General features: G+C 41.0%; 1 long non-coding RNA gene across 2 annotated transcripts in view; it reads left to right on the top strand.

Moving 5' to 3' along the window:
• The window catches only part of LOC139668401 (uncharacterized), a 33,380-nt gene extending 11,311 nt beyond the window's left edge, over positions 1–22,069 (top strand). Inside the window, exons 2-4 of one of the 2 annotated variants that reach the window (XR_011697049.1) lie at positions 4,649–4,793; positions 8,729–8,852; positions 19,612–22,069. This is a non-coding gene — a long non-coding RNA (uncharacterized lncRNA). The remainder of the gene's footprint in view (positions 1–4,648; positions 4,794–8,728; positions 8,853–19,611) is intronic. The other variant, XR_011697050.1, reaches the window with a different exon arrangement.
• Positions 22,070–23,743: the final 1,674 nt, after the last annotated feature.

Raw genomic sequence — 23,743 nt, 5'->3', positions numbered from 1 at the left:
TTTTTCCCAGGAGCATTTCATAGTTCGTGGGCAGGACATTAGCCTCCACTAGCCACTGAAGATGCTGTACATCTGGGTAGTTTCACCGCACTTATCCTGGAGACTCCCCAGCATTCATGGAGAGACAAACTGACGTTCAAGCAGCAACAACATAGCCTGAGTGCTACACTGCAGGTCTGTGCATAGAGAGCAAATCCAGTCCCTTGTACATGTCCTACACAGATCATGCACCCATATCTGGTCTACTTGTCCAAATATCAAAAGGGCTTACAAGACCAGAAATCTCAAACTCTCTTCCTAAGACACAGATTCAGATGTTAGTCTTTGGCATCTCCTTGTCCAAGCTGCACTGGTCCTGAGCTGTCCACTCTTTTACAAGGAGACTCACCTGCCTTCCCCTGAGCAGAGTTCCAAACCCAGGAGCAGAGTCTATTTCCCACTGCTGCTTCTGGCCTACTCAGGTTGTTGCTGACTTTCCTTCATCAGAGTTAATCAACTCACCTGCAGCCTCTCCTGAGTGCCTCACTTTGCCTGGCCTGCAGTTTTTTATAAGGATTTCCAACCAACTTCTTAGTCATGTCTCAGGAATTTCAGGGGTCCTCTATTTTCCTTTAGCAAGGAGTTCTCATACAGATCATCAGTAGCAAATCAATACCTTCTTTTCTCACTGTTAGGATATTACTAGTATTTGTCTATAGTCAATGTTTTTCCTTAAAGCAAAGGCAGTCAAGTTGCTTTTGCTCTTTTGGGTTACTTTTTGCAAGTCTTGAACCACATGCAAGTCTTATGTTAAGCCATACATGCAAATGCTTCTAGAGAGCTGGACTTTAGAGAGACAAGGGATTTGATATTATGCTGATAAATTATTAAAAAATAATGCAAAGGTAAACATTTACAGGAGAGAAAACTGTTCTATATGAGGAACAGTTAAGGTAAGGGAACAGTATAGCACATTGTACAATAAAACAGGGAGGATTTTGTCCATTAGTTTCTACTTCAGAAACATGCTCCTGATTCTCCCTGCACATTGGCTCCTCCAGAAGGTGTATAAGGACTAAAGAAAAAGACAAGAAAAGAAGTAGGAAAACTAGTAAAAAATAAACAATATATGTGCATCTGTTGTGTTATATTTTGCAACTTTGCCTTTGGAAAATAAGTATGTTCGAGGTGTTTAATTTTGTCCTTCTCTGTCAGCAATGAAAGAGAAGCCATGTCATCAGTAGGATCTTTTTTGAAGGAGGTTGGTTTTGAGTCAACCTGGCTGTGAGACGCTCTCAGATTAGGAGTCATTGGAGGTGTCTTTTTTGCACACAAAGTCTGCCATGGCCAGTTCTGCATAAAAAACAGTTTTGGGGTTGGTTCAATGCTTGTGAGGTTGCACCGCAGGCAAAGGATGGACCTGGAACATGAAAGCCAGGGACAGGGAACCTAGACTGCAGAAGGCACTGATCAGCTGGGAGTGGAGACTGAATGATTTACTTCTATTTACAAGACAAAATCTGTTCCATAAGTTTGATGGTTCCCATTTCCTCTGGAGCCATGGAGCACCTTGCATGCTGTCATGCTTTTAACTGAAACATCAGTGCTTTTAACTGAAACATTAGAGAGATAATGCCAATGTGTGATGCTAGAATGACTTTGCACACTAGTTGACACAATCCATTAGACTACAGCTTGGACACTCCTGCTCCAAGAGCCTAAAAGAGAGATAGGACTAACCAGTGACTCTCAGCCAAGCAGCTGTGATGTGCCATCACAGTAAATTAATGGTGATCACATTTTTGACAGTTTAAGTCAAAACAGAACTGAACAATCAGAGCAAGTTTTTTGTCTCGTGGCTGCAATGAGTTCCCTAGTGACTGCATGTGGCCACTATTATTGTCTTTGAGAGTCACTGCCCTAAGAGATGAGTTTTTTAACAAGTGAACAAGTGACTCAGTTGTAAATTAGAACAGTACTCTCCTGAGAGGAGCTCAGCAGACTCTTCTCCCTTTAGCAACAGTGGGAGCTACCATGTTCTGCACATCACCAAGTGATAAGTATTCTTCCCTTTGGCAGACAACTCTCATGTAACTGATTGTTTTCCTCTTTTGGGTACCATTTGCTATGTGGGAATATGCCGATTTTTGGTCAAGTTGCCGCCTAGAAAAAACAATCTAATTACACAAAACCAAATAAAAAAGGGCATGGGTCCAGAGGTCAGTTTTATGAATTGATAAGTGAAGTTTTTGTTGAAAAGTATTTATTGAGTACTCACTTTGTGGATGAGCTTGTTCTTTCAAGCAGAGAGAAAAATAAGTCATTCTAGGATCTAAAAAACAGCCAAGAAATCAAACTCAGGCAGTCTGAGAAGGATAGATTGGTCAATCTGAATTATGTGAGGAGTACAGATATAATAACTTTCCTCCAAGGTAGAAAAGAGAGAGAAAAGTATGTTTCTTAAATGTATTCAGTGGGCATGGGAAGCTTCCTGCAAGGAATAAAATGTCCTTTGAGTCATGGTAGCATGGTGCTGAAAAACAGAAGGGGTGAAGGAATTGTGAACAGCTGGTGAGTGGCAGCCTTATACCAAAAGAATGAAGTGTGGAGGAGGGGAGAAGGCAATTAGAAAACCCCAAAACAACAACAAAAAAGAGCTAAAATCCTAACAACGGTAAAATAGAACCCAAACAGAAAAACAAAACTGAAGTGTTGGGAGTGTACTGTCAAACACCAGCTTCCCATGGACTGTAAGAGCAACAGAAGCCATTGTCCTCTGTTGGGGGTGGGAACCATAAAAAATAACAAGTTGGGCTGGGAACATAGCTGCTGTGTGTTCTCACTCGAATTTCTCAACTAAGACCAACAACTCTGTCTCTCTCTTCAGTGTGAGGGATGCTTCACAGAGGATGAAGCCTCTGTCTCCTGCCTAGCTGGGGAAAGGATCTGTGAGCACTTCCTTAACAAAAAAAATCCCAACAATCAGAATGTAATTAGTTCATTAAAGCTCTCAGGTGAGAAATACATAATGGCTCCATGGCAGGGTGGTGGAGATGTGGGACAGGGAGGCAGCCAAACATGCAGTGCAGCCTGTGGGCAGTTCCAGGGAGAGGTTTGGGCTGGGGTGGTTGCAGGCAGCAGCATGCCCTGCTCCCGGGCACACAGCTGGCATAGAGCTCTGCTTGGGAGCTCGTGTCCTCACAGCTGCACTCCTTCCTGACAAGAGGAAGACAGAGGTTTATGCTCAGCCTCCGGCGAGGTGCGCTGACTTTCCTGGCAAGCTTGGCCCATTAGCACACCACTATACAAATTTGTCCTTGCGTGCTTTCACTTGGCAAGGCAGTGCTGCAGAGGTTTGGGCGCTTCTGCCGGAGAGGTTGGGCGGAGCTGCCTGCTCCCCTCCAGATTGCTGGGGACCTGCACGTGGCTGAGGCAAGCTCAGCCTGTCCTGGAGAACAAGGGCACAACACAGCGCTTGCCCCGTGCTTGCTGCCCCAGCTGGGCTGGAGGTTGGACAAAGTAATGCACAAAGATGCTTAAAAGCAGCAGGTGATTTTTGAGAGATGAAAGATTAAGCAAACAGACTCTAACTAAGCACCAACAGAGATATGTAACATTCTGACAGATATGGAGAGGCAATAATGGAAAAGTTATTCACCACTTCTCGCAATACAAATATTAGGGGTTTTTGCTGAAACAATGTGACAGCAAGGTCAAAACAAACAGGGGAAGTATCTCTTCCCATATAGTACCAATTACAAAGAGACAAATCTAGGTAAGAATAGTCTATAAATGCAATCAACACAGGGATGCAACTTGAACTCAGAAATCCTTAAGTCACAGAATGCCAGACACCAGGAGGATACACAGAAAGAACTGTCTCTCTTTGCTAGCGATGTTTTTACATGGTGCTATTGACCACTGCTGAAGGCTGGAAAGATCTTTATTCAACACAAGTGTATAGTCTGGTTTTCTTCAATTTTTTATTTGTCCTCTGAAACTTGGCATATTCAGTGATTAAAACCAAACCTGTCTTTGAATCAAATATATCCAAATAACATGTATACAAAGTGCTATGTTAACCTTACTGCCACGAGTTTTGATGTTTAGTATTTTTAAATTTTTTAAAAGGCTTCCACTCATGGATGGGCTCATCTTTTTCAGGGTGTGATTGACAGGGGTCTATTTCAAAATACCTCCCATTAAATAAAAAAAAAAAAGGAAAACTACCTTAATGGTGAAGCAGGGAATGACAGCAGCAGACAAAAGATCATTGCTTCTTTGTTCTTGAAATCTGAAGAAAATACACAGAACTCCATTGTATGACTTTTTCATGCACAACATTGTCTCTCTTGACCCCATGCACATCTGCAGCCTGAAGTCCTCTGTTATCTCTGGATAACAGCTGTTGCATCACTGATTATTCATCAGCTCCACTTCAGTCTGCCTAAGGTGCTGTGAAAAGCCCACAAGTTTACTAAGTGAATTCAAGATAAAGCCTTATATTGATGGGGTAAAAATAGGAATAACAATGGATAACTCTTACTGGACATTTGGTTTGGTTGTAGCACAGAGGCCTACACCTTCACATATGGGAATTGGAGGATTTTTTAAAAATATAATAGAATCCCCAGTTTTGTCATCTAACTCCATTATACTTTTTATTTAGCTTTGAAGAGCAAGATGTAGGACAAAGAACACATGCAGTCAGTACTGGAGAAACAAGCAAGCCCTTCAGTTATATGATGTGCAGAAGCAGAATTTGCAGAGCAATTAATTAGTGAGGATTTCCAGTTAAAAGAGTGACTGAAGAGGTATGTGCACAACCCAACCCCTTTGAATGCAAATACTCCTTGATCTTTATTTGGGGCAGCGGAAGTAATTTCTCTCCTGTCTTCTCACACTTGCTATGGAGACCACAATTCAGTATGTACCTCCTCCCCAGGTAATTCATCTTCTGGGCTCTTCCATCACCACCTCCCCCAACCATTTTTCACCCCTACCAATCCCCAGTTACCAATGCTCATATTCCCACATGGGTGCTAAATCTCATCAGTTTTTCTGTCCAAAGGATAAGGATGGAAGAGGATTTCTTTGATGTCCAAGACCCTTTCATGGGTCATTTGAGAGGTGAGGACAGGAGAAGGTGAAGATTTCCAGTTTATCATCAAGGCATTGATGGCTGCCAGATTGCTGGGAACATAATAGTGGATATTCCTGCAAAAAACCCCAAAACCAAAAAAACAAGGTTGCTTTGCAACCCAGCACTAAGTTGTTAATGAGCTCCTGGTGTAAATTCATGAAGTGTAGGGACTCACCCTAAGCAGGTGGCTTTGCAGTGACATGCAGCCTCCAGTTATTTACTTACAAGTAAGTCGTACAGCTCCTGTCACTAAAATATCTACATGGTGAGTATGTGAGTTTAGTTTAGTCTTACAGAGTCTCAGTTTATTTCTGTGCTCGGTTTATTTCTGGAAATATGAGCGCACCTTACAGACTGTAGACCAGTGAAAACAGTTTCTGTAGGAGTCCCTGAGGAGGCTATTGCATGGTGTGGCCCAGAGTCCTCATTTGCCTTGTGACCATCTGTAAAGCAGACTGTCACCATACTTTGATCTCTCCAAATGTGAAGGTGCCACATGTGCACAAATGTTGCAGGTAGCTGCAGTTTGTCTGTTGCAGCTCAGGTACAGGCTGCCAACACTTAAGTCTACTGAAATGACACAGGACAGAGCTAAAAGTACATAATCGACCTTTGCTCTAAATTCCCTAACTGGATTGCAAAATTACTTTTTTTCAAGCCCTCAACTTGTCTTTTGTCTCTTCCAGTTCAACTACATCACATCCCTTGCAATTATATCACACTCCCTTTGTCAATATGCCAGGAATTTACTGAGAACTTACAAAATCCTCCTTCCTGATTGTTTACCTGTTTGGTACAGGATTTCTGCCTTTCTTCAGAAAGCAATGCTGCTATAGCCTCTTTCTGTTGGGCAAAATTATGCAAATTGCATAGATTAAATTGCTGTATAATGTTTGATCAGCTTTACCTTATTGTTTGCCATTTGCTACACAGGATTTGTGTGCATTTAAGAGTTTTATGTGTTTAATAGTTATTTAAGAGGCTTAGCATAGCTAATACCTTCAAGCAGTTCTGTCCCTACAGACTAGAAAGAAGTAAAGGCTACCTCTGGCATCAGCGATTTTGACTGGAGGAGTTTTAAAAATTGTTTTAAAAGCCTAAGTGGTAAAGTTTCTTGGGAGAAGGTACAGTGACTGCTGCCATTGTTTGGAGAGTGTGCTGCTGTTTACCAAAACTCTCTTCTGTCTCTTTCTTGATAAAAGGAGCTACAAAGTAGACCCAGCTCCCACTGGAGGAACGACTCCAGCAGGATGCAGGTCTCCAAATTCCATGTTTTCTATTACAGCGTTTCCACTCATGTACATGCAAATGCTTGTGTTCACTTTGGCACGAGCATAGGCTCCTATTCCAGCTCGAGGCTGGTTGCAAGAGAACACATAGGCATTTCCTCTCAGTTGCCAGATCCTGTTCTCGTTAACATTTTGACAAAGCATTAATCATATCCCAAATCTCATATGCCCCTCAGCAGACTTTCCCTCCCAGCTGCCTCATCCCCAACCCCTGATAGACAGACTTTCATCTCTCTCCCACTCCTTACACACCCTTGATCTTTCCCAAGAGCTGCAGCCCCACCAGAGCAAGCAGGACAGGAACAATGAGTACTTTGCTGCCATCAAGCTGGCTTTTACACATCCTCGCTGGTCTCATAGTGGAAGCCACTCCAGTCCACTCAGCAAAGCACACAGGATCCATGCAATACATACAGCTTTTCTGTAAGCAATTAACTGAAGAAGTCAGGTTTGGTTTTCTTAAACAAATTAGCCTCTTAGTATTGAGTTATACACACCGTTGAGAAAACAGAAAGTAAAGTAAATACATTCTTGAAAAGCAACCCTTCTCCCATGCAGCCCCAGAGAGTACAACTCACACATTTGCCCACTGCAAACAGATGGGCCATTTTCTTGTGTCTCTATTAGGTAATAGGCTCAAGCTGTGAACAAATAAAGCAGAAAACACCCAATATGCCCATGTGTTAATTTTGTCTTCCTGTAGGTGTCCCTGTCGATCGCAAAATTGAGGCAGCCCCAGCTTTGTCATTTCTTATTTTATTCAACAAAGAAAAGTTATAACCTTTTTCCTAGGTAAAATAAAGCCTGAGCATTTTTCACAGTTACACGTATATAAAAGGTGTTGATTAAGGCATATGTGAGAACCAACAAAACTAGTCCTAGCACCTTGATAACCTATTTGTATCTGTGTTACTTTTTTAGATAGCTGGATTCACCTTTAAAGTGTACATCTCTATGCACATTCTTTACCAATTCTATGTTCTAATGATATGTGTAGAACCATTCCACCTGGTGTACCTATGAATACACAGTATGTATAAATATTTGTCATGTGCATGTGGTACATGATGTACCTTGCTGGGGTATAGCTCAGGGCAGAATCTGTCTGAGGCTGCACAGAACTTAAAAATTTGTTACATGTGTGGGTGTTTCATCATTGCTTTTACACACCAGACTTGACCCCATGCTTGCACTGGCACTGCCAGGTTTCCACAGGGAAAAAATGGAAGGTAATAACTTCTAAAGAGGTCTAGATATTGATGAAAACTAAAAAAATACTCGATATTCTTTTTCCAGTATACTCAGCCAAGCTCTGATGTTTTACTTATCTTGCCTAGAAAGTCTTTCTCGTTACAGGGCTGAATTCTTCAGCCCAAGGAGGAGCAAGTGCTGAGTGCCACAGGTATTTGTGTACTTCCCAACACAAATTCAACAGTTCTTAATGCACTCAGGCCTATACCCAAGAGATATAAAGGTGCTTCTCTTTCTTTAAAGCTTAACCTGATTAGAGTCACTCCTATGACTCTTAATTTACCACTATCAAACTGCCTCTCCTATTGTTATAACCTTTCTTTCTTTCATGAGGGCTCTTTGGAAGCTTTTCACATACTTGTTAAATGCTCTTGGTCACAAAGCCTGCTCAAAGTTCCCTTGATCATGTCATTGCTATGGTGTAAAATTGAATTACTTTTACAATGCATGCTGTACCCTGGCAAAGCAAGCCTTTTCCCACAGTTAACAGAGGTGGAAGGCCTCAAAAATAAGTGAATAAAGGAGCACAGAAAAAAAAAGTGAGTTTTCATTAAAAAGAGGAAAATAACTTTTTCTTGAAATGGAGGGGAGGCAAGCTCAAACAGCTCTTTAGTAAGTGTCAGCCAGGCACAGTATCTCACTGTTTCAAAAAAGAAATGGGCTGACTTGCTGGGGAGGGGTTAATAATAGTGAAAAGTAAAGCATTTGAGGTTTGTTTGATTTTTTTTTTGTGATGGTTATATAAATTGTCTTGCTCTCATGAAGAATCAAGAACATGAATGGCTTTTTAATTGTTGAAAATGGCTGTGGGAAATTGTAGGGTTGCAGATCACAAAGTTAGTTCTCATCCTTACTTCTGTCCTTTTTGTAGGGTTGGACATCAAATGAATGAGGTTATCCAAACCAGAGATAATTATTAAAACTAGACAAGCATATACTCAGAGCATGCTCCTGGTAGCCCCAAAACAAATCCTCTCACATATTCCTTCCTGGAAAAGAAGCTAGGATTTGTTACTTGTATTGTGTTATCTGAGTAAAGGAGTTTGATTAGCCCTGCTTGTTCCAGATTCTTGTTACACAGTACAATGACAGAGATGAACTGGCATTGCTTCCTGCTGAAGACAGCACAGTGTCCCTCCGAAGACAAGCCTTTCTTTGGGATTGCTCAGTGGTCCAGCACTGTCTACAAGGTATGAAATACATGCAGCAAAACACATTCATGTGGTTAACGTCTTTCTTGAGTTCATCATTATCCTCCAATGAACCTACTGATCAACTGTTTTACCCAGAGTCAAAAACTCAGGTTAATTTTCCTTTCCCTCCATTTTTGGTGCATGATCTCTTCATTGTTATTACACTGTGAAGCTCATGGTCCTTCCTGTCACAGCCACAGTGTCTTCCTTCAGCTTCAGGTTTTCATAGACTTGATGGCACATTCAGTCCTCAAGCCAGTGAACTGGGACTGGCAGGAGCTCATGACCAGGTTGCATCAGTCATGACCAAGGTCGTAGCTGGATAGGGCCTAGATATATCCATTCTTTTCTTTGGTAACTCACACTCAGTCTCAGGAGCCCATGAAGCCCTTGTTCAGTTCAAGACAGTCCTGAGTGGTTCCAGTCCTGACTATTCTGTAAAAGGGGCTGGCTGCTGTGTCACAGGGTAATCATCTTCCACAGGTACTGTTCTTGCGGATATATATTCTGCTAAAGTCATGTTTTTTTGATGAGAGCTTGCATCCTTCCAAGCAGGATGATTTCATTGAAGTGTTATCATGAAAGCTGTTTGTGGTGAGGCGCTTCCACATGGCCCTGCACTTGGGTGAAGGCAGAGCACATCTGGGCAGATGTGACCTCTCTGTTGCTCAAAGGGATTCCCAGTTAACCAAGCAGCAAGGAGAACAATGGAAGCAACACCCTTTTGAATTGCATGGTTTTCATCTTTCTTTTGCTTCCCTTGGATTTTCTAAGGCAGGCTGTGAATACTGAAGTGTCACCACTTGCACTTAAAGACTTTGCAGGTGATAGTGTGATGCTTGTTCACACCAATATGAGAGGAACCCCACAGCAGGAAGTCAGTTCTTTCAAACCTTTTTAGAAATGTGTGATAATCTTACAGTGCATCAACACTTTCTCCCTCTCCTCTCTCCCTGCCTCTAATTTCTCTTAAACAAGGCTATGTTAGTCTCTATGTTTTCATGCTACTGCTGACACAGCTCTCCTTTCTCTAAATTTGTCTGTTTCACACCTCCCTGTTCAGTGTTTTGGAGACAGGTTTATGTATTCAGTCTACACTTAGCCTGCTGTGTTGCACTCTTCGTGATGCTTTTTTTCTACTTGATTTGGAAAAGACACATTTGGTTATAGATATGCAGACCTTTTTGTGTTCCCTTTTTTTCCCTTCTCTTCTTCCCCCTTGTGCCTTGCCTTCTCTACAGGAGTTGGTCCATATTTAAATTTTGCACTTATAACTCACATTCCTTCTATTCTTACTATGTTCAGAGCCTGTCCGATTTTTATGTTTTGGGTTATTTTTTCTTTAACACAAACAGCTTTTATTAACCAAGTACCCCAATTCTGAACAGTTTTCCAGGAAAGGAAAGCCCAAAGTTCAAGACCCTCTATGGATTTAATGGCAATTTGAATATGAATCCACAACACATAGGAGCACACTTACTGCCAAAATGTTGTTTATTCTATGTATATTTGTTTTAATTACCAATCCACTAAACAAACTTTGAAAGATTGTTTTATCTTGATGTGCAATAAAGTTGAAGGATTTGAGAAGTTTCCTGGCCAGCTCTATTTATATCACTGTAGTGTCTGAATTTCAGAGTTGATTGATTTGCTCATGCAATCCAGGAAATAAGGCAGGAACATATCAGCATGGGTTTAGAGTTGGGAAATAAAGATGCAGAAGACAGGTTAAGCAATCTTCCCAAGGTCACACTCAAAATAAGAATGTGCTCCCCCACAAGATTCTCTTTCATGCTAATATTTCATTTCCACACTCACAATTTTTAATAAAATACCTGGCAATATTTATGCCATCACCTGATATCAGAACACTGAGACTTACTGAATCTTTTATTGAAGCTGTGTACAAATGCTACATTCTCACACTGTCCATCTGGGGTAGCCATCACTATTTTGTCTCCTCTGCTGGTTGTGACACCGGAGGACATATGGGAAAGGTGATAAGACCAAAACTGTGGTGAGAGTCAGCGGAAAGTACTATCATTGTCCTCATCTCTCCACATGCACATACTGGGATCCCTGTAGAGGACACCAGATTCTCAGGCTGCTTTTCATTTAGTTTAAACTTTGGACGTTAATATGTTTGTGTACTTTATAAATCATGGTGAAGATCAACGTTTCCCTCTTTAGTGCAACACAAGTGTGTTAAAACCCACCAGGACTTACATACCATGTGTGGGCCTCTCCTGAGAAGCTCAGCTGTAAAAATAATTCTCATCACACATTACAAAGGTGACTGTGGTGTTAAACACTGCAGACATTTGGTGAAGTATACTCCTGGACAGGACTAAGGAGTTGCTAAGCGTGCTACGAAACAGTTCTCTCATTCAAATAGAGGCCACCAAAATGTTTTTTGAATAAGAACTCACTGGGTTTTCTTCACCCTTTCATCTTGTCAGGAAATCTGTGTGAACTTCCCTCCTCTCCATTTGCTTGCCTTCCCCTTTCTCTGCTGTCATTTACTAGCCAGGCTATTTTCTTCAAAGTACCGTCTAAATGTCACAACCACTGAACAACTACAGCAAATAATGGAAATGCCCTAGTAACCCTTCCCAAAGCACTTATATACCAATGCTGAATAATTTGACCTGCTCTCATTCTTGGGAACATATTTCACAGTAGCAGCAGAGGAAAGAGAATAGTTTTAAGATTTTGTTCCCTTTTCTCTTGGTTCTATTTTGATGTAAGGAAAGCTCTACAAACGTGAACTAGAAAAACCCTCCAGCCCAAACCAGACACCCCTTGAAAGGAGTGTGCTAGCAACATGAGGAACATTCCCATTTTGAGTGTTGTTGTGCATACTTCACTATGTACTACTAATTATAAGAAAATTACTTAGAAGTCCTCAGAGACCTCTAAAAAGAATAATCCATAACAATAAAGGGCTTGGGTATAGTGAAGATGTGCACATGTTTGAACACTGGGTTTCACCCAGGGAAAGACAGCCTGTCATATAGGATTTCAGGCAGGAATCCAACTCTTACTTCAGTTTTCAAAAACCAGGAGTTTTTCAAACAGCCACGAGAATTGCTCTTTTGCTGATTCTTTCTACTGTATCAAAAGACACTTGCTGGAAAGACCCATACTAACAGGCATCTAACCATGATAAAATATGTTAAAGATACCTTACTTGACTGATCTTGGAATTTCTGTATAATTTCATTTAGTATTTGTTAAAATTCTCAACTCCCAAATGACTTATTCCTATCTATTTCTTTGATCATTTTGAATTTGATGCTATTTTGTATTCAAGGTATGCCTCAAGCAGTGTCTTCAAAATAGCTCCTACCCAAGATGAGAAAACAAATATTGAAGCCAGGGCTTAAGCTTTGAAGATTATCTTATTGCAGTCACAACCCTATCTCTGGATCTAATCTAGATCAGGCCTTTACTCTGCCCCCTTTCTCTTTTACAGGGTCAGGGCAGTACTGAATGTATTGTCTTTCTCAGGATAGTTTTCCCTCCTTCCCTTCAGGCCTTTCACTGTACCTAATTTGTTTTTCCCTAAACAAGCAACATGGACCTTATCTTCTGTCACTAGAGAGACACCTCAAACCTAATCTGAGTTATTCACTCCGTCTTACAGGTCGGGAGTGAACAGAGGTGTCTTCATCTCTCAGAGGTGTGGGTTTAGCCACACATCTGTTCACACCTAAGTTCCTCCTGTACTGCTTCCCATCTGCATCAAACAAAACAGCAGCACTCACAGTGCAACCAAACCAAAGTCTAGGGCCTTCCCTGGACATGGCTGAAGTATATAGTGAAGGAAATTCAAAAGAAAGATCCACTCCTGCAGAATTAAGCTCTGCAATTCAGCAATGAAGAGAAAAGTTATTTCTGTATCCCAGCTGTGGAAGTTGAGAACTGATACAAACATCCTGCTTATAGACCTGTTCCCAGGTCTACACTGGGAATTACTCTCAGACCAGCTACAGCAGCAAGGAGTTGGAGAATATTCCTTCCACCATGATTTTGCCAGGAAAAGACCCTGTTTAGGTGCAACTAAATGAGCAGAAGGATTCATTGCTCATTCTGTTCAGAAAATAAGCAGTATTGATACTGAACGGAGGGCATGATGGTCAGTGCCTGGAGGGCTTGCCAACATGTTTCAGGGAATAACTACTCCCAGATACCCTCTGGAGGACAGAGAAAGCCTTGTTCTCCTTACTGTGCAGTTGCAAGAGCTGTTGGCTTCCCTGACACCACGTGGGAGTGTGTTCTTCTGGTTAATTAGAAGCATCATAAGCAGGAGATGTTTGTACACTCAGTTAACCCCCTCTGTGTCTTACACAATGGCTACAAATTGCCTTTGTGGTTGATGGCACTGGCCTGTCCTACCAGAAATGTGTTGCTGCCATGCCTATGCCACTCATGTGCTGAAGCCCTTCGTCTCTCTTCTGTCAGGTTTGTGGGCTCCCCGATCAGCTGTTGTATCTGAACACAAACAATTGCTACTGATAAGAGATCCTCTGTCCTCAGCGTATAACAATCAGCAAACAGTTAAAACTTTCAAATGTTCAGCTCCAGCTTTTGCTCATACAATGGTAGAATGGCCAGTGGAATTTGAAGAAAAGAGGCCCAAGCCATTCAGCAGTGTCCCCAACCCTCGGGCAACCAGGCCTTCTCCATTGTCATCACAGCCATTTGTCCATGTGAAGCTCTTCACCCAACCATCAATACATTGAAAGTCATAATTTCCTAACCTGCCCCTCTTGGCTTCCCCATTCCATTTACAAGCTTGATCCTTCTGGTGATCTGATTTCCATGTGTATGGGATGAGGTGAGAGCATGACCATTTCAAAGCCTCGGAAATGGACCTCCAGCACCGGGATGCTGAAGGAGGACAGGGGAATCAGCATGAGAATGTTATCCTAACACCTTGGCAAGAATGGGAGCCCTCACACAAATGTTTATTCAGAGGCAGAGGGATGGCCCTGCTGCAAAAATAAAATGCTGGGCAGCATTTTATTTTTCACTCTTAGGAGTGTGAAAGGAGGACCTGTAAAGAAATTTACAATTTGTAATTCCCCCTCTGAGACCTAAAAGATGCCACAGAGTTGTGGAAAAACAAAAGGCTTTTGAGATGAGGGAGGTAATTCACTGCCCACAGTGAGCTTAAACCTGCAGTTTGTTCTTTTGACAGTATTTGGAAAAAATTCAGACATAAAGTTGATATCTGTAGAAGATGGAACAATGGGATTTTGTCCAAGCCATGGTTTTCAAAATCAAACAGGAATCTTCTTGTTTGTGGCTAGGGATGCTCAGCAGCCTTATACAATCTGACTGCAGAACTGTGCAGAGTGAGATACCTAACAGGAGATCAGCAGACCTGGTCAGGTAATGAAAGTTACCATCTGCCTGGCAAAAGCTGTGAGGACTGATCTGGTGCTCTTGAAAGAGCACAAGGCATACTAATTATCAAACACTAATGAAAGGCTAGCAGAGTGATTGCTGCTGAATCAAACCAGTGGCTGCTCCTGCTGCTGCTCAGCACATGGTGCAGAGGAATGCAAAGAAGAGTCTTGTTTTTGGGACCAGCCCAACCTGGTCTCAGCTGTGTCCTTGACCTTCAGCTTCCAATAGTCCCTTTTTTCCCTCTACAAAAAGAGCAGAGCACATGGCTTTTCACATTAACATATCACACCTTCCTGCTCTATGAATGCACATATGGGACACTTGTAAACATTTGCAAAAGACCCAAGCCTCTTCTGCCCCAACAATATCCCTTGGGACACCATCCTGTGAGTATATTTGATATGCATAGAGCGACAGACAAATATATTCAGAATAAACTGCAGACAAACATATTTGAAACTCAGAAGGCCCATTAGATTTTTCTGACCTGAAACGTGTGTCCTAAGGGTCCTTGGCCATGGAACTTCAGGCCACTCTTCTGTACTGAGAAGGGCTTTCACTCTGGGAGGATGATAAATTGCTGAGCCCTGGAGGAGATTAAAGCAGGTAAACAGACAGCATAGCCTTGACCTATTTCTCACAAATTTCACACAGGTGAGTTCACCCAGTTTCTAACGTTTACCTACCTGTCAATGATAAGCAGTTTACATTAGTTTCGTATTTTAACCACCAGCCTCTGGCTACTTTGTGTTACAGGGTCACACCTCTCTATCCCAGATCAGTGAGTCCATCCCAAGAGTGTGCTTCTCACCAAAGCCTGGCCAGCTGAGGAAGAGCTGAAGTGATAAGTCTAGCACAGTAACTTGATCTTATCAACCAACCATTCAGAACAACTCAAAGAGATGAACACATTCACCTGTAAATCAGAAGACAGTGGCACATGCTTCTAACTTGTGTTAATGTGACTAGGACTAACATAAACAAGGCCACTGTTATGGAGCAGTATGTTGGCAAGTGGCAATATTTTTTATATTTAGCTTTCAAAATAGAAGCAGCCCACTTAGTTAAGCCTATATGCATAAGTGTCTGTGTTCAGATGTCACAGCAGTCTATTTTCTAATCAATATAGCATATATTTTCACTTCATGAAGAAAACCAGATTGGTAAATCCAAAGCTTTTGGTGAGGCACCTCTGTCCTGCAGATGGCAACACTAACAGGTTGCCTTATTCAGAAGAGCAACAGGTTCCAGAAAGAGATTTCCAGTGAACAGGACAGCTCCAGGGCTCTGCAAAAGCTCCTCTCTCCCTTCCCTCCAATATAAGGCTTCAGGAAGCTAATCTGGTTTCATCCCATTCCTATCTCTCTAAGATGCCCATTTCTAATAGTCAGAGGAAGAAGAGCACTTCCCAAGAGCAGATTTGGGTCTTAAGTGAATGGAATAATTCTCTGGAAGAGACTGGCTTTATCCTACTTTGAGCAGAAGCAAAGGAAACCATGAGGTTAACTGGAATAACACACCTCAGGTAACCAAGCCACCAAAAATCAGGCTTGTAGCTCATGATAGCACTATAATCTTCCTTTACAGACAGTGACTCCTGTGGGAGACTATTTTCCCACCTATTTTAGGAGGGGCTGAACTACCCTCTGAAAATAGCTGTTGTGTCCTTGATTGGTAAATGAAGGAAAATAAACCACCAGTTAGGAACTGCAGCTTTCAGGTAGCTAATGCTGGATGAGTGCCCTTAGGCATCATAGGTCAGATGCCTCCAGTTAGCTGATGGGAATCTTGGCAAAATACCTTTGTCAGTCTCAGAGAGGAGTTTCACATTTTCAGTATTGAAATCCTTCTTGAAAGAATCAAAAAAAAAAAAAAAAAACCCAAACCAAAAAAACCCCCAAACCCCTGAAGAAATTCATTCATATTGCAGCCTATTTATTGGACACTTATATCTTCAAATTGAATCATCTTCAGCTATGTGATGGCAAAACAAGAGCAATCAAAACCAGCTGCAGTGATTTTAGTTGAAGGACTGAGCCTTCCAGCCTGGGCTCATGTCTTGCACACAGCCTGGTCACTCTGGCTAGTGCTAATCTCTTGGAAGATCAGATGATAAGCTTGCACATCTACATGGAATTTTCCATAACAGCCACAGGCAAAACTTATTTTCAGTGATCCAACCTCAAACTTCCTATCAAGGCATTTCAATTCCCATATAACTAAAGACAGAGCACAGCTGGCTACTGCTTTTGGGGATAGAAAACTGTATGGAAAATTCAGGTTGTAGACTTAAAATACTCAAATAATTGTAACTAGAAACCTCAAGACCCTCTGAGTTCCATGCCTGACTAGGAAGGATCATATGCAAACAACTGATAGTGAACCGAAGAAGCATTATGCATTCTTTGTAATGCTATAAAGAAGCATTCCTGAGTTCTTTAAAAATTATGAAGCTCAGCCCATTTCTGAAGGTAGTGTCAGGCAAACTGAACTGCCAGTCTGGCCTGGTGCAGTAAATCCCACTTTGTTTTGAGTTCAACCCATTTTTTTCCACCACCAGTAGTTAATGTTTGATATGCAGGGCACAGGGATAATTATCACCACATCTGTTTTCTCTATTACAGACTGCATTTTTAGCCATATAATCACTTACAATTGGATAGAGGATTCTCAGAGTGTTTATCAAAGACGAATATTGAGAGGCATCTGTTTCATTTAGTCTGGAATGAAAAAAAAATCAAAATTGAATACTTACCCTGGAGCAATGCTGAAATTATGCTATATGCTAAAGTCCAGGCTAGTGCTCTATTAAATCAACTTTTAATGCCTCCTTGTTAAATCTACTAACCTTTTCTGCTCCAGACATGCCCAGATTTCATGAGCATCTTTGCCAACACTAGGAAGCAACTGATGGTAACCAAGAATAGAATGCAGCAAAATTTAATTCCCAGAGTAAAACCAGCTTGTATTTTCCACTGTTATAATAAGCAAACTCTAATTAAGTGTACTAAGTACAGCCCTGGCTTGCAGAAGCTCTGCACAGACTGCAAAAGCTCTGAAGAGCAGGAGATGCTTTATTTGACAGCTTCTGCTAGAGAAAATAAAAATAAATACTTAAAAGGAACATTCACATAACCCCTTGCTCATTTCAGAGTCTGTGGTTTGCAGATCACTGCAGACAAACTAAAATTGCAATGTTTGGCTAAGTGAATTCCCACATATCTGTCTCAAAGTCTTGTTGTTCTTTGAAGACAGAGGAAGTTTCAAGTATCAAAACCATCTTTAAGATCTTTATGAGGCAGTGTAACAAGGTACTTTGTGCTTGTAGGGAGATGAAAAACAAAAGATCTGATTTTTTTTCCAGCTTTTCTTATGCTACTTATAAACTACTCTGTACATGGAGATACTCTTTTCTCCTATCTATTCTCCTCTCACCCCACATCTCCTTTGCAGTTCCTGGCAGAGTAGCTGATAGAGGACCTTGAGCTGCAGAGCAGAGACATCCATTATTTGAGAGATAACACTTCACAGGTCTTGGTTGAGCCTCAGCTATGCCCCACTCTACACTATTTAGCCTCCCTGTAAAGGTGTCAAGGTCCCCAGATTCCAACCACAAAGGATCAGATGGGCTAAGTTAAAAGCATCTCTTCCACTAGGAAAGATCAGAGGCTGCTTTGCATGAATTTTGGTTTTGCATTAAAACTCTGAGATGTATGGTGATTTCAGTGGAGACCATACCGGGCAGTTAAATGCCTCTCTGCCATCCGATCCCGTCACATCTCGGATGCTCAGCAGGGTCAGCCCCAGTTAGTACTGGGTGCTGTGACAGTTCTGAGGACTTCACTGTCACTGTCCAAGCTCGCTCGGCCGTGGCAGATGGACCTCAGGACTTAAACGGTGGGGCCAGTTCTGTGCATGCTGTGCCTCACCTAAAAAATCCACTGCGTAGGCTCAAAGGGCACACCCACGTGGGGAGAGCCCTGCCCAAATCTGCGTTCGCAAAGTTTGGCCATACATGGTGATTTCCAAGAGGATTTGGATCTATCTATCTATCTATCTATCTATCTATCTATCTATCTATCTATCTAGATAATCATCCATCCATCCATCCATTGACCCAGAGCTACCAATGTTAACAAGTATTAATAAACCACTGCGCAATATTTAAGTATTTAGAAAACTCAGTAGCATGAGATCAATTTAAATGAGACCACATGTTTCAAAGTCATAAAAATGACCAGACTGACTTATTGTTACTCTCTCAGCTGGCTGCTCTCAGTACGATGAACTACACAATTCCATTTTTTAATGCCATGTAAGTGATACCACTGTGTTGTGATACATCAATTAAGTTCCTTGAATAAATTAATCAGAAAATTCTGTAAGGATGCTTCTTTGCCTTCTAAAGGGAACAAATAATAAACCCAAACACAAACCTAGGCTTTGTGTTTATCTGGTGGTTTGTTTTCCTTTGGAGTTAATTCATGGGTTGAAAACTCCATGCATATATATTCACACATGTAAATAAGGAATGAAAAGCTTCACATTCTGTGTGAATGGCCTCAAAACACTTCTCATAATTTAACTTAATAGATGTTAGCAACATGCCAACTAAATAAAGTGCCTTACACACATTTAGATGAAGCATCGGTTTTGCAGCTGATTGACTGCTCCATTATTTCTACTAATTACATATTTATCTGCCTCAAGGAGCAGTTTTACTATTGATTCAACTAGAAACAGCTTGCACAAGGCCAAAAATAAAGCAGCATTATGAAGTCAGACTTTTACATGCAAATACAAGACCCGGTTAGCAGAGCATAAAGCAGAAGAATCATGTAACTTCACTGAGAGATGCACCACCTCAACTGACAACCAAAATTGTTTTATCTCAGGTTTTAACATAAAATCAGAGAAGCTGGTTACAACAAGATGAGTCTATGAATAACACAGGACATGTATATATCCTCTGGTTAATGTAAACACATCAGTGCTACACAAAAGAACAAGTCAGATTCACAAATCTTGAGTACCTTCAGAGCTCTAATCATGGCATGAAGAGCTTGGGTCCTTCATAAGGGAGTAATACTGTGTTTTGAAGAGAACCTAATTTCTCAAAAAATAATGGACTCTTCTCTGTGCTTTAGTACACACAGAATGAATTGAGATCAAACCTTGGTTATGCTTGAGTTTTGCTGTAGCACGACTATGTTAAAACATTTTAAGAGTCAATACTCTTTCCACCTAATCCTTGATTTCTGCATCAAACTTAATCCTGATGTATAACTTAAATCCTGAATTTCATTTATATAAATTAAATCATTATTTTTAATGCTTACAGCTTCTCAGGAATGCCTCTGACTATCTGAGGAGATGAGTGCAGGAGACCTATCTGTTGCACAGAATTCTCAGGTACTGGTTTTGCTTAGCTATCTCCAGGTATCATACACTTTAATTAACTCATAGAAGCTGCATCTTCTCCCTTGTCTCCTCCAAACAACCATACAAACCAAAACAAGAGTGAAAAAAAATGAAGCATCATAATATCTCATATATCAAATCTTACCCAGCATGAGCCAAAACACTGCTGCTGAAAGTCTGCAGAGTTGCACTGACTTATGCAAGCAAAGAGACTGAACTTCTCCAGTCTCAAAATATGTCCCTGTAATGTTCTCCAAAACTCATAGTCCACAGGGGAACACCACAGCCATGTCAGGCAGCAAAAGTCGAGGTCTTGCTGGTGATGAGATATTGGGAGGTTACTTTATAGCATGTTTTTATTAATTTCCCTCCCGTAACTAAATTAGTGTATGTGTTTAGCAATTCTGACATGTAGCATATGAAAGGTATGTATGTGATTACTGTATGCAAAAGGAGAAAAGGTAAATATTGTATCTAGATGCTGAAAGTGTATGCATGCATGTGTGAGTAAATGTCCTTACGTGATATATATTTTCAAGGGAACACAGGAGTGCTTCTTCTGGAATAACAAAGAGAGCAGTAATTGATGGAGGGGATGGAAGAATCTCTCTATCCCCTTGCAAGACCAGACATCATCTGTACTGCACGCTGGCAAGTAATAATCATTAATGCCCTTAAACAATGTGCCCTTTAAGAAAAAGGATGGCTGTATTGAGAGAGGGGAGATTTGTAAATATTACTCAAAAATCATTCAGTACTTCTTTCACAGTGCAGTATTAAAGAGAGACAAAATTAGCAGTCCACTTCCCCTGCTCTCCTTCCCACTCAAGTCATGTCTGTTTACCCTCAGTAATGACAAAACGTAGACAACTGTCTGCTAGGACTGTGGTGACATTGGCACATACATACCAGACAAGCAGAATGTTGTGGGAAACAGAGATTGAAGCATCTTGATATACGAGAAACAATTATCATGGGAATTGTTGTTTCTCAATGCAACAGCTATAATAAATAGTTGCCATATGCTAAGCACAGATGCCTCCTTGAAAAGCAGCCCTGTGATGGCACAGCCCACGTTCTCGAGAGTCTGGGGTTTTCACGAAGTGACTGGATTTTTGCAAGCAGCACTACTGCCCCAAGGAAAGGTATCACAAGTCACTGAAGAGCTTAAGGGTAAAAAAAAGAAACCAAACCAGGCTCAGTAGCAGCTTTGCGTTTTGCAGGTGGGTTTTACAGAGGAATCTGAAGTTGATCCCTTCAGTCAGGTGAGAGAAACTGGGATGCCTCTTGGTAACATGGTTTTCACCTTTGCTGGCTTCTCAAAAAAACAGAAAAATGGAGAGGCACAGAAAACCTTTTGGGGGAAGTTGTCAGCATTACGCAAGTATCAGAGCTGCAGGAGGATTTGGTGCACTGCAGGGGTCTCAGGCTTTGTTTGTTTCAGGATTTATGGGTGGAATGCTTCATATACATATATGCACAGGCACACACAGGCACGTATGCACATATGCATATATGCATGTATCTTCACCCATATATCACAAGATTTTTCTGTCAATCTAGACAGGAAGAACTTATTTTTTGTAGCAGAGGAAGACAAAGAAACAAATGGAAGATCAAGAAGCAAATGGAAGAGCATGAGGTTGTTCCACTAATTTCACTGATACATCACAGGAGACTTGTGCTGTTAAACACAGAAACCAAAACAAACCCAAAAACTAGCAGGCCAAAATAAACCAGACAGTTTGACTTTTGCAGTTGAGCCTGTCAGGACTGATGCTTTTTTATCACCACTCCTGATCTGGCATTTTTCTAGTTCCATGGTTCTCTAAAACCATATCTTCCTTACACTCACAAAAACCTGCAGGCACATCTCCACCCTTTCCCGTGCACAATGCAAAAGCTAAATTGTCTAGGTGCCTAAGAAGAGTCCAGACCTCAGGCCATTAAATGTCTGAAGACACCTAGCTACCAGTTTTCAGTGAGAATTATAAGGGTAGATGCTTCTGAAAAAAAATTTTAAAAAACTAAAACAGAAAAAGTTAAAAAAGCCCCCAAAAAACAAAAAAACCCCCACTAAAACCCAAAGAACCACTTTATCTGTATCATTAGGCATCGCAAACTTAAAAATAATCTCTACCTCTGTATTCTTCAGTTTTGCAGCATTCAGCAGTCTCAAGCCTTGCACTATGCTACTATTGAAACTTTCTACTAAAATGCTAAAATGGGATTACAATCTCAATCTGAGCATTCAAGTGTTATTGTAACAAAAACATCTGTTTAACACTTGTAATTTCGCTGCCAGGACACACAAGAACTGATGCTCCAACAGGTTCCACTAAGTGAGAAAACTGGAAGAAAATCTGAACCTGCCTATGATCGGGGGGTGGGTGGGGTGGGGGGGTGGGGGGTTGGGGTGGGTGGCTTTTGTGCATGTCACTTTAAGAATGTGGCAGGGCATATATTTGGAAAGCCAGCTGTAAAACCCTTAGACAGGCTTTGGAAAAAGCCAACCCATCATGCATAGCAGATGTTGGCTTCATAAATGTCACAGAAGGGAATGATGTAACCTGCTGTACTCTTTGGCTGGCATAATTTATATGTGCTGTCATACAGAATGCTAATATTTTTAAAATATATTTTTTAAAGTGTTAGCCAAACTAATAAACATGTTATGAAAATATCAACTAGTTTTTAATTTCTTGTATGATTAACACAACTGTGTCTAAGAGCTGTGAGAAATTTCCAAGAACTTTTCACATTTTTCATTCATATGATCCCTTTAATCAGAAACTTTCTTTTATCTGAATTTAGTTGCACACTTTACTAAGAACTGTTGCATCAACAATACCAGGAACTTCCTTATTATTATCCTATTTATGCCAAGAATTCTGATTGCTACCCCCCACTCCCATCTCAAATTTAAAGGAAAATGGAAAACTGTTAAGGAAAATTAAACCCTGCCGAGTGGTTGCTATGCATTTTGAATAGCCCTTTTGAGCATGTATTATACATACATACATACTACATGAACATTTATTGGCTAAATTTGTATCTAGTGTATGATTATTAAACAGAAAAAAAAACAAAAAGAAAAAAGCGCATTGTCAAGAGGCTGCCTGTTTTCAGCTCTTACTGGATTTGCAACAACATGAGATAGCTGAATAAAAGACAAATACTGAACTGTTAAAGACTCTTTGTTTTAGCATATGAAGACTTTACAGCTTCACACTTGGAGTTCTCAGAAGTGCCTCTATTTCCAGGATCTTTCTGAGCTATTACTGAAACCCTTAAAACTTTTTTTTAAAGCTGCCCTATCGGCCATTTAAAAACAACAACAACGATCACAACACACACCAGGATTTTTCTCATTGGCCTTGCTATTATTCTATTAAAGATAATGTACAATGATGACTATACCAATATACAAGTTATTTTAACCCTGAATTCCACAGCACTGCTTTATTTGAAGAAAGTACAGACTCAGAACCCATGGCTACACCTGGCCATGACAGAGCAGCCTTTTCAGTCTATTGAAGCTGAAGAGTAGGAATTAAATTCAATACTGGCATTAGAGTCCACGTTAATTTAGACCTGGGATTAGAAGCATTTTGCAGCCCTTACTTTAACCTTCTCCTCTACTGAAAACAAGGGAACAACCGTATGGTGTAAGAAACCCATTGGAGTCAGCTTGTAGGTAACAGTGCAAAACAAACGTGTTCCTGCAATGAGGCTGCCCTTGGCTAGTGTAGCACAAGGAAACAGTTCAGCCTATGAAGTACTACCCAGCAGTTCAGGTCAACACCTGCAGGACAGAACTGAAACCATGTGAGTAAGAGAAATTCAGTTACTTCAAACTGGAATTTAGACTCAGTACATAAGCTGGCACTTGTCAGCTGTGACAAGTAACAGAAGGAAGAGAGAGGACCCTGTCTTTACAGTTTGTTTGAAGGAGAAGTTCAGGCACTTCAAACAGTATCTACGATGGACAAAACCCTGCTCACAGAAGACAGGAAGTGTTCCTCCTCTTTTAGCCCATGCTCATTAAGGAG

Source organism: Pithys albifrons, chromosome 2 (genome assembly GCF_047495875.1).
Source record: "Pithys albifrons albifrons isolate INPA30051 chromosome 2, PitAlb_v1, whole genome shotgun sequence".
In the NCBI taxonomy this organism is placed as follows: Eukaryota; Metazoa; Chordata; class Aves; order Passeriformes; family Thamnophilidae; genus Pithys; species Pithys albifrons.
This window is presented reverse-complemented; position numbering and strand designations above follow the sequence as displayed.